The following is a 13,448-nucleotide window of genomic DNA, read 5'->3' on the forward strand; positions in this document are numbered from 1 at the left end:
GGGGGGGGGCTGCGCCCCCACCTAGGGTTCCACCCTAGGGGTGGAGGCCAGCACAAGATCCCATCTGGGGGGCGGCCAAGGGGGGGGGGAGAGGGGAAACTTGCCCCCCAAGTTAGGTGGGTGCGCCCCCTCCCCCAACCCTAGGCGCCTTGGGCCCTTATGGGGTGGCGCACAAGCCCACCTGGGGATGGTCCCCTCCCACACTTGGCCCATGCATCCCTCCGGGGCCGGTGGCCCCACTTGGTGGACCCCTGGGACCCTCCCGGTGGTCCCGGTACGTTACCGATAAAACCCGAAACTTTTCCGATGACCAAAACAGGACTTCCCATATATAAATCTTTACCTCCGGACCATTCCGGAACTCCTCGTGACGTCCGGGATCTCATCCGGGACTCCAAAAAACATTCGGTAACCACATACAAACTTCCTTTATAACCCTAGCATCATCGAACCTTAAGTGTGTAGACCCTACGGGTTCGGGAATCATGCAGACATGACCGAGACGTTCTTCGGTTAATAACCAACAGCGGGATCTGGATACCCATGTTGGCTCCCACATGTTCCACGATGATCTCATTGGATGAACCACGATGTCAAGGACTCAATCGATCCCGTATACAATTCCCTTTGTCTAGCGGTATTGTACTTGCCCGAGATTCGGTCGTCGGTATGCCGATACCTTGTTCAATCTCGTTACTGGCAAGTCTCTTTACTCGTTCCGTAACACATCATCCCGTGATCAACCCCTTGGTCACATTGTGCACATTATGATGATGTCCTACCGAGTGGGCCCAGAGATACCTCTCCGTCAACCGGAGTGACAAATCCCAGTCTTGATTCGTGCCAACGCAACAGACACTTTCGGAGATACCTGTAGTGCACCTTTATAGCCACCCAGTTACGTTGTGACGTTTGGTACACCCAAAGTATTCCTACGGTATCCGGGAGTTGCACAATCTCATGGTCTAAGGAAAAGATACTTGACATTAGAAAAGCTTTAGCATACGAACTACATGATCTTTGTGCTAGGCTTAGGATTGGGTCTTGTCCATCACATCATTCTCCTAATGATGTGATCCCGTTATCAACGACATCCAATGTCCATGGTCAGGAAACCGTAACCATCTATGGATCAACGAGCTAGTCATCTAGAGGCTTACTAGGGACTTGGTGTTGTCTATGTACCCACACATGTATCTGAGTTTCCTATCAATACAATTATAACATGGATAATAAACGATTATCATGAACAAGGAAATATAATAATAACTAATTTATTATTGCCTCTAGGGCATATTTTCAACACTTCAATCATTGCTTCTCACAAAGTGTTTTCATATTCACAAATAACCAAGGAGGCAACCAACAACATATAGTAGCACATAGCAACAGCACAAGTAGAGTTAGGCCAAGCAGCAGCCAAGCCTGGCAGCAGCAGAACCCACGTCAAACACATCTACCAGCATAAAATCAAAAGAGAGAGAGAGGAAGGGGGGGGGGAAGGAGCCCACCTGCCTGAAGAGACAAGAAGGGCTTAAGGAGGAGGGTCGTGGATGACGGGTGGCTGGGCGGGCTCATATTTAAGCAGTTTTCATTGCTGGCCACAAAAGCTTCATCTAGAGACTGAAATCATAAAAGTTGTGTGCATAAAGGCGAAGATAAAATCACTCTAAGCAAGATGAGAACGACAAATTGAAAAGCTCATTGTACCTATTAAAGTAAGGACAAGAATGGCCTTTATTGAACTAACATACTGTATCTAAGAGACTGAGAATCAGGGACAAACTTTATTAAACTAAATAATTGATAAAATTGGGCATTTAGAATTCCTCCTAGATATTTTGAGCAGCAGAGGTCAGATATGTTTCGAGCCCAGTAAAAATATGCATGCTTTCACATGTTTCAGACATATTTAATCTCTTCTATGTGTATGCATACACAGAAACAAGAATGTCTAAAAATATAGGCGTGCATGGAAAGACAAGGACCAGATTCTTGCCTGAATGTCTAAATGAACACACAAGAATGTTGCGCTGGTCAAATCGCCCACCTCGTGTCATTGCTGCCGGCACCATCGGTGTTGATGTACATGTACTCCACGACTGTGCTGCTGCCTCTGGTAATCAGCACAAGAACCCGTCACAGTGGATGCTCACAGGAGCTATTGGCATCAAATTAGGAATCATTGTATATAGTTTTTCAAACTATAAGCTTATAAAAAAGCAAATACATCAAGACCATAGCCTAAGTTAGAGAAAGAACAACCTAGCCGGAGTATACATGCAAGACAATGGAAGCCATGATGAACAAGGGCTTACCACCCCATCTCCCCTGCAGCTCCACCCCAGTGCGATGGGAGCGCTGCCCCCGCTGCTTCTTGCCCCGGTCACCGGCCACGCTGCTCCTTCGCCCCACCACCGACCTCCCCTGCTCCTCCACCCCCACCGCCAAGACCCAGCTGCGATGCTACTCCTCAATTTTCCCGCGCCACCCCTCTTCTCCTACGGATGTGACCCTTCTCTTCGAGGAGAAGTCGGCATGCGGGAGGATCCGGCAGGATCCAGTAGAAGGAGAGGAGGAGAGGCGGCGCTGGGCAGAGGAGAAGGAGGAGAAGGGGCGCGGCGGCGGCGGTCGTGAGCAGGAGAGGAGGAGAGACGAGGCACGGGGTCTGGAGATCAAGGATGGGAGGGGATTGGCAGCTAGGTTTTCACCCGATTCCACCGCGCACAGAACATACGGGACCCTGAGGTTTCTTCTCAATGTAGCTGTAAAACGGGCCCGCGAGGAAAGGAGCCCCACACGTCATTCACCGAAGCATGAAAGATCAATGTCCAAAAAAACTAAACCCAGGATTTTTGATAGCACTGTAAAATCGGGCCAGCGAGGCAGATCGTGCGGCCAGAACGCATGCGCGCCCTGAATGCCCCCGAATGCCCCTGGAATGGCGGGTACTCTAGCAGCTTTTATATGTTAGATAGCACTACTAGCATTTGACTGGGAAATGTTATAACTTGACAAAATATGTCTACTATCCACTAGATGTGATAATTTCATAGAAAGATGACGACGTGACCCCCTTTGCAATGTCCACAACTCAATTATTTCTCCTCCCATCTTTCAAAAATGCTGTGAGCAGCCTCCAGTAGTTATCAATCCTCTCAAATGATTCGAAGCGCTTGTCTTGGCACAAAATATGTACCTCCTACCCCTTCGCAACAATTATGGACCTACTGAGTTCGACCAATTCTTCAACCATGAAAACTTGACGCTCGCTAGTCGCTACCACCGTCAAGCTTCGCGACAAATCGAAGAGCTCGAACACATAGTTTACAAATGACAGCACGCAACTGCACACCTTCTTCCCTATGAAAATTACACAATGTTCAAAACATAATTGATGATTAGGCCTCACTTTTCATCAACATTCAATTAAAAATTCACAAGAGCTAAGGTTGATTGACTAACCCTTCCTGATCCGCACTCTCAGGCTCCATCACCGCAACACATTGTACACCTCCTCGTGAAGCTCGGCCAGTAACTCTCGACCACCCTTCCCCTTCCCCGGCTTTCCTGAGTGCACGGTAGATGAGAGAGAGAGAGAGGAGAGAAGAGTCGATGATGGGAGACATCAAGGTCGATGGGTGAGGCAGCGGTAGTGTAAGAAGAGGTGATGCAGAGCCTCCTTCTCCTGATCTCCGCTACCACCCAAGTGGTAGCTGGCCACCACCCAAGTGGTAGCTGACCGAAATTATTCCCCTCGGCACGTGTTTTTCAATAAAATGAGCAAGGCCTTTCCTAATCATCTCTATCCTTGTCATCCTCATCATTCGCCCGAGTGTGCAACTTGAATAATGAACATACCTTCTGATGCTTCATAACCTTGGTTAGCTTGGTTGAAAGTTTAGATTCTAATTGAGACTACCACAAACCTTTTATTTCTGGGTAATGCAGGATAATGTGATCTACAGTCTCCTAACAGGCAGGGTCGTCAGCGAGAATGTCGATCCGACGGTGCAGCGGGTAGTCTGGTTCGATACAAAGTTACTACCTGAAACCTGTTTACTACATATTGTTTATGTGGACATACAGAGGATCGCTGTCGACTCATCGTAGTTCAGAGAGGCCTCTAACCTTTTCGAGATCGAGGTCGTCACTGACAAGCAGCTCGTGGCGAGGATCACCGAAGAAAATAACTGAAACGTTGTTGGTGACCTCTCTGCATGCTTCCAGGATGTATGCGGGTCTGAAAATTAATCACACATTACCTCATTGCAAAAAAAAAAGGAACATTACCTCGGAAACTCAGAGTCTCCTAAAATCATGACCTCTCTGCTTAATTGGTCTAGAACTAACTGGCCACCGTATCATTGCCTTCTGTAACATGAACCTTCTGAATTTATGTTCATTCTTTTATAATCTGGAGCTCATTCATTTTATTTTCTTATCGTTCTATCATGCTGGGTTTCTTTTGGAGCTTTGGTGTCGCTGTAAACACTTTCAATATGTGCGCACTATTTTATAATCCCTAGCTCATTATTTATTTTTCTTTTTATCCATTTTTTGTCTTCTGCTCTTTTGCATTTTTGATCCATTTTCTCCTGGTGGATGTAATATAGTATGTACTACTACTAATAAAGACTAAAAGAAGAACACTGGACCTGCTTGTGCTTGGTTCTCCTGATGAACTCATCACTCATCATGAAGAAGGAGCATGTCCCAACCTTGTCCCACTCTTGAAGAACACTGGACTTTTCATTATGTAATTATGTGATACTCCCTCCGTCCGAAAAAAACTTGTCCCAACCTTGTCCTTCAAACTCTCTAGTTAATACTTATAATATGAAGAGGTTCGCGACGACGCATTTTGTATACCAAGTTGCTAAACCACATTTTGAGTACAATATTCCAACAGCTGGTCCAGGTTGGAAACAAGCAAAAGAGCAGAGTATGAGGTGGAGTCAACAGGTTCAAATGCATATGATGGTCAATAAACAAAGGAGCATGTACGCACAAGTCAGGATGGATTCAAATGAACATCGTATTTTCAGAAACTGAAATCTTATATTTCTAGCTTAGAATGTACTGAAAAGAGAAACGATCAAAAGGCACATGCCCTGCTCCATTTTTCATGGAAATGAAACAAATAGTAACATGCGGCACAAGGCTCCAGATAGATACATATTGCTATTAAGGCAGCCAAAAAAAGACATTGCAAAAACCATCAGAAACTGAAGAAAAAAACAGAGTCGCCTAATTCTTAAGTGAACAGCCTTCAACTGATCATCATTTGTCTGCTACCTTTGTGTGCGTGTGCGCCGTAAACATTTGTGAGACCTTGTGGCTCTGGTGGTTTGCTTTATATATAAAACGGGATGAAAGCCTTCTACAACCGCCCGACCACCGGGACAGGGCCAGTGGCTGAAGTTCTTTTCTTCACCAGCAGCAGGTTAACATTGGGGCTTCCGGACGTGCCGTAGAGCCTGTAAACCAGACCACATGCACAGCCCAAAGAAAAAATGCCATTCCTGTGTTTCCACCATTGCAGCAGCAACCATATTGATCGCAACATTTTTCCTGTCGCTGATATTTAAAAAAATCAGCACCTATGTCTCTTTGCACAATCTGTGATAGTCCCCTACATAAAATCTAGTGCAGAGTACGAGGAGAAATCAATAGCATCATAAATAGCACTTCTGAAATACGTGGTAAATGGAATATTGACTGTAAATGGTGGTACTCTGTTTATACATGCCCATAGATAAAACCAGGAAAACCATGACATAATTTCGACAAAAAACTGTCAATGCCCAGGGAAGAATACCGCCATGCTTGTTGGAAAGGAAATACAATGACATGACTGTAGGTAAAAAGAGGTGGGAAAATACAAGTTAAGAAGTTACCTCTTCTGGGTATAGCACTCAAAAAGGAAATACAAGTTAAAAAGGAAATACAAGTTAAGAAGCAACCATGTTAATCACGATGTTTTTACTGTTGCTAGTCCACAAGCAAGCTACATTTTCAAGATCATCACCTATGTTTCTTTGCACAATAAGGGATAACTCCATCCATAGTCTCACTGATATACAAGTCCATAAAAAAAATTGGGGAACTGCGACAGAATTTTGACAAAAAACTGACAGTGCCCAGGGCAGAGTGTCGCCGTGCCTCTTGGAAAACAGGGGCGGCAAAATACAAGTACTTGCTATTCAAACAACATCTATTTCTGGTAACAGAATGATAGCCAATAGTATTATAGGAGCACTTTCGGATTACTGGTCTCACTGTTCCGGTGGGCGTCTTTTGCACGGCAATACTTCTACTCCAAGTGATCTCTGTTTCCCATCTGCTTGTGCTGGATGGATTCTGCAAAGAAAAAGCACATCTTACAACCGCGCCAGCATATTCTTGCAAAAAAGAAGAAGGATTAAAGGGTTCCAGCAGTGGAGGCATGTTTATGGATCACCAACCTGCATGACAACTTCCGTACTGGTATTCTTGTGATTCTCTAATCTCTACGGATGGCATATGCCCATGTCTTCGGTTTCAAAAGGATAGGGATGGGCCTTGATGAATCTGCAAAGAATAATAATGTAAAAACTTACACTCAGAGAAACATCAACAAATTAAGAAATGATGAATTTAGGTTAAAGGAACATTTAATTTGACTCCAATTTTCTGCCATACTACTAGCGATGCTATTATCATTTTCTAACTAGCAAATTTAATACTTGCTAGTAAATTAGTAAGGAGTAATAGAAAAGGTGATTGCTGTGTGCTTACCTTCAGAATAATGGGCATCTATGTTTTTCTTCTCGATGTTGTCCAGCCGTTTGTGCAGGTTTGCGGGGAACGTCTTAATACCAGGGCAGGATCTAACTGTATGCCTGCGGCCCATCCGGTAGGGAAGCCAGGGAATTGCAACCCCGGAGTATGAGGCGCTCCAACGATGAGAGCTCTCCCAAGCGATATTCCTGAGATGTCTGTTGGATAATCCAAACATTCCTACGTGCTAGTAGTGTTAACTTGTGCGTGAGTTTTGGATTGTAAAACAGAGTAGAGAAAACAAGAAAATAGCAATAAAGAGGAAGAAAAGAGGGCACGGCAAGGGCCCTTGGCTATCAGTTTTTTGTGCGCGTGTGTTCGTGCAGTTTGATGTGATTGATCCTGTGGCGAATTTTCAACATTTGGTATCTAGAGTAAGGTCGAGGTGAAGCTGCGCTTGCCCCGGGGTGGCAACCCTGCTAGCGCCTCGGGGCGGGCGATATAGTCGCTGAGTGATGCAGCGACAAGGAGAGCGGGCGATATTGTCGTTCGGCGGAGCGGCGACATGAAGTCGGCGAGGACGCCGTCGCAGGCGAGACGTCGGGTGATTGTCGTTCTTCGAAACGCCGTGGAGGAGGTTGACGGGAGCGGTAGTGCCGAGGTACGATGCTAGAAGATCTCGTCAAGATCGTCGTTTGGGGGGAGCGAGGAAGAGGCGACAAAGTTGCGAGCTGTCGTCAAGGTGTGCACATGAGTTCTTGTAAGGTGCGTCCAATAGCTCAGGTGTGTGAATCTTCTGCTGCAGTTGAGATGCGTCACTGGAGGAGGAGAATTATAAGCAAGCGCGGGCGGAAAAAGGAATGTGTGCATTGCATTTCCGTTTGTGATCGTGGAGTTCCGGCGAGTTCATATACGGTGGAGATGAGTTGCACGTATATAGCGAGTTGTGTTGCCGCTGGACAGGAGGTGTCGTTTGATAAGATGTGGCATCGGCGACAATGAGAAAGAGTGAAGATGTGGCGGGTGAATAGGTGTGTCTCCCCGTGCACAAGCAACCGACGAGAAGATGAAGATCAACGCGAAGATGAACGCGCACCAGTTAAGTCGAGTTCCTGCATGAGGCTATGTGTTTAGTCTGCATGTAGCACGCTAAGATGCGGCAGCGTGGCTGGTAGTCCGGTAATCGTTGGTTCTAGTCTACAAGTCGGCATGAAAATAAAAGATGGTGACAAAGTGGTTGATAAAAGAGAGAAGTTGCGGTTGGTAAGTCGCGTCAGCGGAGGCAATCGGCGGGACAAGATGAAGAGGTGATCGTCTGCGTGTCTCATCGAGTAAAATGTCGGATGTTTGGATTAGGGGGTGAATGTTGGATAATCCAAACATTCCTACGTGCTAGTAGTGTTAACTTGTGCGTGAGTTTTGGATTGTAACACAGAGTACAGAAAACAAGAAAATAGCAATAAAGAGGAAGAAAAGAGGGCACGACAAGGGCCCTTCGCTATCAGTTTTTTGTGCGCGTGTGTCCGTGCAGTTTGATGTGATTGATCCTATGGCGAATTTTCAACAATGTCAAACCACCGCAGTTAAAAATGTATAGAACCTTGAGCGGCGAGGGAAGATGGAGGGCCCCTTTTAAGCTATGGCACTCTTCTATTTTTAGTTTTTCTAAGTTCTCCGCACAATCTCCGGGTAATGATGATGATGATGATGATGACACCTCTGCTATACTAGATGGCCCTTGATGAATCGATGATTCTGGTTGTCCCTGCTGCAGCCTCCTGCGGGAAATAGACTCAAGCTTCTTGCAATACATAATTTCCATTACCCTGAGAGATGCAGGGACATTGAAGACCTCAACCAAACTTTCACATTTCCTTAGCACTAGTAACTCTAGACGTGGAAGGAGCTGACTCTTTTCTGATGTATGTTGATGGCTCGGTAGAAGCTTGTGCATATCCAGTCAGATTCTCACATTGGTGAATTGCAAGCTTCCTCAAGGATAACAGAGAGGGAGAGACTGGGTTCCAACGCCTACTATTCTAATCATGTGGAGAAAAAAAAGAGAGATAGTTGAGGAAGTGAGAGAGCAGAGATAGAGAGGTGTCGGTTGCTACACATTAGATACTTTATAATTGCTTCCTGTTTGATTGAACTCCATGCTGATTGCACCTACGCAGAATCTTGAATATTGTGTGATGTTTAACTTTAAATTTTCTTGTCATTTGTAGAAAATAGATGTATACACTAACTTGACCACAGTTGATGATTTTGATTGCCGAGCTTAAAAAACAAAACGTATTAAATACAGTTTTTCGGAGCCATCACCTACTTCACCAATCATATCAACATTATCTAGGCACGGTGAGCGTAGTTACTTGTCCATCTGGAAGAACCCCCGGCCCCCGTGCCGCTCCCTCCCCGGGGCGACACGGGCGGCGGCTCCCACCCCCACAGCCTCCGCCCCTCCCGTCTCCTTTCTCCCCCTCGCCGTCGCCGGTGGCCTCCGGCAGGCAAAGCCTGCGCGGAGCCGGCGGCGGCGGGGCGCTTCTCTGGCTGTTGCTCGCTCGTGGGAGGGGGATTCGGCGTGTGGGCGGCGGCTGGCCGGCGCTTGGCTTCGGGGCGGCGTCCTGGCTCGCGGTGGAGGAGGTCTCCGGCGCGAGGCTCGGGATCTGGTCGCGGAGCTGGGCGCGCCGTTGTGAGCGGCGGTCGCGGTCGTGGCGCCCGTGCGGGCCCGATCTGGATCCTCGCGAGCTGCGGCCGGAGCGGTCGGTGGTGCTAGGTTCGAGGGAGGCTCGGCCCCCTGTTGCTCGTCGTGGAGGGGCCCTTGCTGTGTTCTCCTGCTTGGTGTCGTGGTGGTGCCGGCTGGTGTTTCGGCTGACGAGGCGGCGGATCTGGCAGCTCGTCCGACGAGTTGGGGTGGGGTGGCGGCCCCCCCTCCCTGCTCGGGTTTCCTCTCTGGCTATGCAGCGTGCAGCGGCCGCACGGTGGAGGTCTTCGGTTGCCAGGGCGGCGTCCCCGGATATGGTGGTGGCGGCGGCTAAGGCCCGGGAGGTGGTGCGTGTCTGGTTGCGGTGGATCGAGGGATCCCGCGGCCGGAGTGAGGTTGCTCTCACCAGGGGTGGTGGTTGGTAGGCGGTGGTCGGTGGCGGATGGTGGACGGCGCAACTCCGGGAGAAATCCTTGCTCTGATCTCCGTCGGAACCGGTGACGGCGGCGCCCGCGGGTGCCGTGATCTTTCTTGGAAGCGTCATCGTGGAGGTGCTCCTGCTTCTCCCCACGGCTTTGGCTCCGGAAGGAAACCTCAGATCCGCTGGATCGGGCGATGGAGGCGTCTTCGCGTCTTTTTCCTCCTTGGGGGCATCGTCTCGGAGCCGGCTACGACTGGGAGACCAGTGGATGGCGGCATCTTTGCCGCGGGGGTTGCGGCATCTTTGCCGCGTGGTTTGCGGCATCTTTGCCACGTAGTTTGCTGAGGCGGCCTTTTCGGGGGCACTGATTTCTGTTTGGCAACGATGATGGCGTCGAGAGGAGCCTTGGTCGCGGCTCGAGCTTCGGTAGTCGGATCTTTCTTGCGTGTCCGAGGTGCTCTTTAGGGCACGGTCGGCGCAAGTCCTGCATATTTCCCTTGTGATGATCGTCATCAAAGTCGGAGCTGTCGGTTATTCGCGCGTGTGGCCTTCTGTTGGCATGTGCCGTCATGGTTTCTGTGCAGCTGTTTGCGGGTCGGCTTCGACGATGAAGGTCTACGGTGAAGTCGGAGTCGCCCGTTTGGAGGTTGCCGGTGATGACGATGACGCTTGCGACTGCTCGGCGGATGTCTTTCCCTCTTTGTAGCTTTGTGATCCCATGTGGGTGGTCAGGTTGGCCGGTGGTACCCACTTTTTGTGGGTTGGTTGTATCAGTTTTAGCCCGGTTTTCCGTCAATTAACCAGACAATTCTCACTCCTTAATCAATGAAAATGGCAAATCTTTTGCCTCGTTTCAAAAAAAAATCAACATTATCTATCATTTTTTGAATGTTTTGAATCGGTGGTTTCAGAATCAAATAGTCAAATAAATACTGATCCATTGCCATCACCTCCTCAACAATCAGCTCAACATTATCTGCGAGTTGCAAATTGCTCCTGGATGACGATAGATTTCATTAGACGATGATAAGAAAATAGAGAATTCTGAATTACCCATGAATGAAGTAAATATTAAATTAGATGATGATAATCAAACGGAGAATTCTGAATTGCCGCTAAATGAAGGAAATATATCATTAGATGATAACAACCGAACAGAGGAACACAAGCTCATAAAAGTAGGTGAAACATATTATGACTATCTCCCACAAGGTAATGGTTGATATATGTAATTTGTACTTTTATATCTATCATCTTCAATGCCTTTTTATTGAATAATATTATTTGTGTATGTGCATGGTTAATCCACATTAACACATAGATTTGTTCAATATTTCTTAAATGATTTCACTTCTTATGCATTGCCCGACGATGATCTATGTGCTCATACAACAATAGAAACATCTTGTGAAAATAAAAATTACTGGTGAAGATAGTTGAAATATCTATGAAAAAGAGTACCCTTACTTAGAAGGAAAGAGTCCCTGGATATTGATATCCATTAGTAATGCCTTTTTAAAAAATCACTATAATGATAGTAAAGTATATTTCAAGAATCCTTTTGTTACTGCACTTCTAAAACGGGATGGAAAGCTTGGAAAAGATAAGATGGTATCTTTATGAAAGAGATTGTCGAAAACTATGTGAATCATGGTTACATTCATATCCATAATTTTCTTCTTCTACATTTCATACATTTTGATTAGTATTTTTACTAATTATCTTGATTATAGATTGAACTTCCAATAAATATGAACAAAACACACTGGTATTTAGCTGTCGTAAATGCAAAAATGTGTGTTTGAAGTACTTGATTCATTGTGCTACCAGTTCAACCGAGATGATCTCACTGCTATGGTTAGTTACTACACCATTTATATGTAAAATTTCATAAATTGATCTTTCACTTATGTATTTTTTTATGACTAATTATGTTTCAGTTATAAGGACTACAATATGATTTGGACATTCTTAAAAGTCAAAACTTGATCAGCCATAATGTGAAAGTTTTTGATGTTAGTAAATGGAAGATTATAGAACAACTACATTTTTTTGAGTCTTTATAGAACAACTACATGAGCACCCGTCGGGCACCTTCTCGGCCAGCCAAGTGCTTAGGCCTTGGCCCAACTAGGTGATGGCATTGCTCCCGTCGGGCACCTGCTTGGCTGACAAAGCGCTTGCGGCTTTCAAGAAAGTTCATTGATTTGAAAATTTCCCATTTTTCAAAAGTTGTTCACAAATTCATAAGATGTTCCATTTTACATATTTTATTCACAAATTAATAAAATCAAGGAGTTTCAAATAATCTTCACTTTCAAAATTTATGTGCATTTTAAACAATGTTCATGTTTTCAAATCTTTTCCATGCAAATACAAAAAAAAGTTCGGTGAAGTTCAATTTATGAATTTTTAAGTTTCATATTTTTTAGTGTTTTTCAAAAGATGTTGGTGATTAAAATTTTGTCCACTCTTTAATAAAAATGTTTGTGTTTTGTCATTTTGTGCAATTTTTAAAGACACACATATTTTCTTTGGAATTTATGTACAATTTATTCAAATACATAAAAGTTGGAACAAATTTTGCAAAAGCTTTTTTTTTTGAAATTTTGAACAAAATTTTTAAACTGGAGGAAATTATTTTTGCAAAAATAAAAAAAAAGCTAAAATATAAGAAAATAATACAACAGCAAAAAATAAAAAGACGCAGGTTATCTTTAAAAAAAGTTGAAACTCTCAAGAAATATTCACGAATTTGGAAAAAGTTTTTGGATGTGAAAAATGTATAAGGGTTTTGAAAAAAAGTTCCAATTAAATGGTAAAAGTTCACTAGAGTGTTAGCAAAAAACTAAAAGAAAGTTTATGGATTTGGAAAAAGTTTGTGAAATTCAGAAAAAAAAGGTTCGTGAAGTAGACAAAGATTCACAAATTTGAAAAAAATGGATTTTTAAAAATTTCTTGCATTTAAAAAATCATTAAAATAAAAGAAATAGGAAAAGGAAAAAATGAAAGAAAAATAAAAACACAAGTAAAAACGAAAGGAAAATCAGCCAAACCAGCTAGATAGAAGAAGAAAATCGACCAGTCCAGCCTGATAGTAGGTGAGGTTTCCTAGGTGGTTAATGCATGTTGTTCTAAACCATGAAGTTTTTGGTTGGGTCTGGCATAATGTGCTTATTTATTTGAAGTTGCTAAAAAGATAAAAGAACAAAAAATTGGGCCGCGTTCTTATTTTTCTTAATGTTGCTAAAAAGGAAAAAAGAACAGAAAATTGGGCCGAGGCCATGTCAGAGAGGGTGTGTACAACGTATACATTCTGACGGGCATACAAAAGTGGATACAATTTGAGAAAGGTCCATATTGCCCTTTATACGTTAGTTAGTAGGGGGTGTATCGAAGAGGGGCTCAATGATTTATGATATTTTCCACGCAAGAATTTTGGTATGTAACTCTATTTTCCCGAAATACCTTCTGTAGTCATTTTTATTTTCATGGAGCTTTGAGACTCCAAAATGGGCAAGGTTAAAGAGCACGCTTCGGAACTTTTGAGACGAATCT

At 44.8% G+C, this 13,448-nt stretch overlaps 1 long non-coding RNA gene across 1 annotated transcript; it reads right to left on the reverse strand.

Moving 5' to 3' along the window:
- Positions 1 to 5,765: 5,765 nt before the first annotated feature.
- Positions 5,766 to 6,877, reverse strand: LOC119336331. Its single transcript, XR_005162369.1, has 3 exons — positions 6,781 to 6,877; positions 6,468 to 6,573; positions 5,766 to 6,363 (listed from the first exon to the last, which is right to left on the reverse strand). It is a non-coding gene; the product is annotated as an uncharacterized LOC119336331 (long non-coding RNA).
- Between the last annotated feature and the right edge of the window lie 6,571 nt (positions 6,878 to 13,448).

The sequence above is a fragment of the Triticum dicoccoides genome, chromosome 7B (assembly GCF_002162155.2).
Source record: "Triticum dicoccoides isolate Atlit2015 ecotype Zavitan chromosome 7B, WEW_v2.0, whole genome shotgun sequence".
NCBI classification, from domain to species: Eukaryota; Viridiplantae; Streptophyta; class Magnoliopsida; order Poales; family Poaceae; genus Triticum; species Triticum dicoccoides.